A 5,325-nucleotide genomic window follows, 5' to 3' on the forward strand; every position below is an offset into this window, starting at 1 on the left:
GAGGAGTCCGGCACCTCGGAGTCACGAGCTTTATGAGGGACAAGGTCAGTGTTCGGCTCTATCGCCGTAGAGGTTGCAGCCCTCGAGGCGGCGTCTAGCCATCCGTCCTCGATCTGCGCGGCCGGCTCCGAATTGAAGATCGGAGCGGGTTCGAGTGCGGCCTCCAGGGTACTGTCCGGCTGCAGAGCTAAATCATGCTCGCCGTGACAGTGCGGAACGCTCGGCTGTGGCTCGAATCCATCGAGGATCAAGTCCCCACATATGTCAGCCATGAAGTTCAAGCTTCCAAACCTGACCTAACGGCCAGGGGCGTACCTTTCGATCTGCTCCAGATGGCCAAGCGAATTGGCCCGCAGTGCAAAGCCGCCGAATACGAAGATCTGTCCGGGGAGAAAGGTCTCACCCTGGACTGCGTCGTTGATGATGGTCGAAGAAGCCATCGAGCCTATCGGTGACGACACAGAGGAACTCTCAATGAAAGCACCAATGTCGGTGTCAAAACCGGCGGATCTCGGGTAGGGGTCCTGAACTGTGCGTCTAGGCGGATGGTAACAGGAGACAAGGGACACGATGTTTTACCCAGGTTCAGGCCCTCTTGATGGAGGTAAAACCCTACGTCCTGCTTGATTAATATTGATGATGTGTGTTACAAGAGTGGATCTACCACGAGATCAAGGAGGCTAAACCCTAGAAGCTAGCCTATGGTATGATTGTTGTTTGTCCTATGGACTAAAGCCATCCAGTTTATATAGACACCGGAGAGGGCTAGGGTTACAAAAAGTCGGTTACATTGGTAGGAGATCTACATATCCGTATCGCCAAGCTTGCCTTTCACGCCAAGGAAAGTCCCATCCGGACACGGGACAAAGTCTTCAATCTTGTATCTTCATAGTCTTGGAGTCCGGCCGATGATGATAGTTTGGCTATCCGGACACCCCCTAGTCTGGACTCCCTCACATGGGACTGGGCATCCCGATGACCAGCCATTTTCTCATGAATGAGGAGCGGAGTCCACTCCTCTTGAGAATAACCTGCCTAACACGGAAGATAAGGGCAGCCCTAGTTGATATATGAGCTATTCGAGCATGCAGAACAGAATGTTTATTTGAAGGTTTAGAGTTTGGCAGATACAAATTTACTTGGAACGGCAGGTAGATACCACATATAGGAAGGTATAGTGGACTCATATGGAATAACTTTGGGGTTTAAGGGAATGGATGCACAAGCAGTATTCCCGCTTAGTACAAGTGAAGGCTAGCAAAAGACTGGGAAGCGACCAACTAGAGAGCGACAACAGTCATGAACATGCATTAAAATTAATAAACATTGAATACAAGCATGAGTAGGATATAATCCACCATGAACATAAATATTGTGAAGGCTATGTTGATTTGTTTCAACTACATGCGTGAACATGTGTGAAGTCAAGTCACTTAAATCATTCAAAGGAGGATACCACCCCATCATACCACATCACAACCATTTTAATAGCATGTTGGCACGCAAGTTAATCCATTATAACTCATAGCTAATCAAGCATGGCACGAGCAACTATGATCTCTAATTGTCAAGAACGATGAACTCATCATATTTACAAAAACAACAGAGGTCGAGTTCATACCAGCTTTTCCCATCTCAGTCAGTCCATCATATATCATCATAATTGCCTTTCACTTGCACAACCGAACGGTGTGAATAATAATAAGAGTGCACGTGCATTGGACTAAGCTGGAATCTGCGAGCATTCAATAAACAGGAGAAGACAAGGCAATATGGGCTCTTGGTTAAATCAACAATGATGCATATAAGAGCCACTTCAACAATTTAATCATGGTCTTCTCCTACTGACCCCCAAAGAAAAGAAAAGAAATAAAAACTATTTACACGGAAAAGCTCCCAACAAGCAAAAAGAAGAACGGGAAATATTTTTGGGTTTTCCTTTTTTATTACTACAACAAAGAAATAAACTACTACTAATTTTTTGGTTTTTCTTAAGGAGAAAGCACACAAGAAGAAAATAAACACAAGAAGATAAACTAGCATGGATATTACAGTGAAAGAGTATGAGCACCGACATCTAGCAATTGGTGTGTGTGAACATGAATGTAATGTCGGTGGGAAATACGTACTCCCCCAAGCTTAGGCTTTTGGCCTAAGTTGGTCTATTGCCAGGGATAGCCTGGCGGATACCCGTAGGTGAAGCTGGGGCCATACTACAATGCAGCGGCTATCGCCTCCTGAGCTGCAGCGTGGCGTCGAGCCGCCTCCGCTCTCCTCTCGTACTCATCTGCCTCCTCTCTGGTAATAATATATCTTCCTTTTGTCTGAGAATCAAAGAAGGCAGGAGCAGGAAGAGTAATATGGGCAACATGACGTTTGTTAAAGATTAGTCGATACTGGAAAGGTGGTTCAGTCCTCTCAACAAACTGGTGGGAAACCATAGAATCAAAATCTAAATAATTAGGGGGTAACTCCATATAACCCTCAGGAATGTCTATCTCAAGAAAATTAGCTAAGCAGGTTGCATAAATTCCTCCAAAGAAATCTCCGTTATGTCTATTATGATGCAACCTACGAGCTACAATGGGTCCCATATGATAAAATTGGTCTCCTAACACAGCACTTCTGAGAATGCTGAGATCAGGGGCACACATGTGACATGCTTCATCCTTAGCATTTATGCATCTACCTATGAAGAGAGCAAAATAATGTATAGCAGGAAAGTGAATGCTCCCTATAGTGGCGTGTGTTATATCTCTAGATTCCCCCACAGTTATTCTAGCAAGAAAGTCTCTATATTCAGTTTAGGGGGATCCCTGACACTACCCCAAGATGGAAGTTTGCAAGCAAAAGTGAAATCCTCTAAGTCCATGGTATAAGATTTTTCATAAAGGTCAAACATGACTGAAGGAGAATTACGCGAAGATGAAAACTCAAACCTCCTCACAAATGAACTTGTGAGATCACGATACTGGGGGCATTTGTCAGCTCCAAAGTCCTCAAGACCGGCATTGCGTATATATGCGTTGAATTCTTTTTTGATTCCCGCTTGATCCATAAAATTTTCCGAAGGCCATTCACAGGGCCTCACAGAAGCGTCTCTTGGTGGTTCCTCGTCAGCATCACGCATTGCAAGCCTGGGACCTTGCTTCCTTGAAGAACCACCTTGGAACATCTTCCTAAACATATTGTTTCCTCTGAAAAATTTCTGAAATTTTTAGTAACTTCAAATAAAAGTGAACCAACTTCAATAAAATTGATAACGACTACTCCCACAAGTGCCTAGAGCCTATATCAAGCATTAGAACTACTTGGAACCATATAAATTTGACATGCAAGCTCAAGAACATGGTCACCTATGCAACATAAATTTGCAATGAATAAAGCACTAGAACAAAAACTAATTGGACCAATGGAGGAGTAACATACCAAGGAACAATCTCCCCAAGCAGTTTTGCGAGAGGTGCTTTGAGCAAGGAGATCGAAAATCACAGCAACAGGGGCTGGAACTCGTGCTTGAGTTGGTTTTTCGTGTTTGTGTGAGGCAGAGGAAGAAGATGGGTGCAGGGATAAGTGGAGGAGGTCCACCGTGGGCCCACGAGGCAGGGGGGCGCGCCCAGGGGTAGGGCGCGCCCTCCACCCTCGTGGCCAGGTGGCAGCTCCCCCGCGGTAATTTTTGCACAGTAAATCCTCAAATGTTCTCAAAAAAATCATATTAAATTGGCATGGCATTCTGAGGACTTTTATTTTCAGGATATTTTATATTGCACGGATAACTCAGGAAACAGACAGAAAAATACTATTTTACTTTGTTTCTGCTAAATAACAAAAAATATAAAGAGGGTACAAAAGGTTGTGCTTCTAGTTTCATCCATCTCATGCTTATCAAAAGGAATCCACTAACAAGGTTGATCAAGTCTTCTTAACAAACTCATTTCGATTAACATGGAACCGAAGAAATTTCGAATAACACTATGTTACCTCAATGGGGATATGGACATCCCCAATAATAAGTATATCATATTTCTACTTGACAGTAGGGAGAGGAAATTCAAAACCTCCAAATATAATCGATGGAATTTTTCCAATAGAATTGATACTATAAACTTGAGGTTGTTTCCTCGAAAATGTACCATATGCTCGTTACCATTAACATGAAAAGTGACATTGCCTTTGTTGTAATCAATAACAGCCCCTGCAGTATTAAGGAAAGGTCTTCCAAGAATAATAGACATACTATCATCCTCGGGAATATCAAGAATAACAAAGTCCATTAAAATAGTAACGTTTGCAACTACAACAGGCACATCCTCACAGATATCGACAGGTATAGCAGTTGATTTATCATCCATTTGCAAGGATATTTCAGTAGGTGTGTCAACTTATTCAAGTCAAGTCTAGGATATAAAGAGAGAGGCATAACACTAACATCGGCTCCAAGATCACATAAAGCAGTTTTAACATAATTTCTCTTAATGGAGCATGGTATAGTAGGTACTCCTGGATCTCCAAGTTTCTTTGGTATTCCACCCTTAAAAGTATAATTAGCAAGCATGGTGGAAATTTCAGCCTTCGGTATCTTTCTTTTATTTGTAATAATATCCTTCATATACTTAGCATAAGGATTTGTTTTGAGCACATCAGTTAATCGCATACGCAAAAAGATAGGTCTAATCATTTCAGCAAAGCGCTCAAAATCCTCATCATCCTTTTTCTTGGATGGTTTTGGAGGAAAAGGCATGGGTTTCTGAACCCATGGTTCCCTTTCTTTACCATATTTCCTAGCAACGAAGTCTCTTTTATCATAATGTTGATTCTTTGATTGTGGGTTATCAAGATCAACAGCAGGTTCAACTTCTACATCATTATCATTTCTAGGTTGAGCATCATCATGAACATCATCATTAACATTTTCACTTGGTTCATGTCCATTACCAGATTGTGTTTCACCATCAGACATAGAGATATCATTTGGACTCTCAGGTGGTTCAGCAATAGGTTCACTAGAAGTTTGCAAGGTCCTATCATTTTTCTTTTTCTTCCTTTTAGAAGAACTAGGTACATCAATATTATTTCTCTGAGAATCTTGCTTGATTCTCTTAGGGTGGCCTTCAGGATACAATGGTTCCTGAGTCATTCTACCAGTTCTGGTAGCCACTCTAACAGCATAATCATTTTTCTTACTATTCATTTCATCAAGCACTTCTTTCTGAGCTTTAAGTACTTGTTCTACTTGAGTGGTAACCATAGAAGCATGTTTGCTAACAAGTTTAAGTTCACCTCTAATATTAGCCATATGATCACCCAAGCGTTTAATCATATAGG

This window comes from Triticum aestivum, chromosome 7B, assembly GCF_018294505.1.
Source record: "Triticum aestivum cultivar Chinese Spring chromosome 7B, IWGSC CS RefSeq v2.1, whole genome shotgun sequence".
NCBI classification, from domain to species: Eukaryota; Viridiplantae; Streptophyta; class Magnoliopsida; order Poales; family Poaceae; genus Triticum; species Triticum aestivum.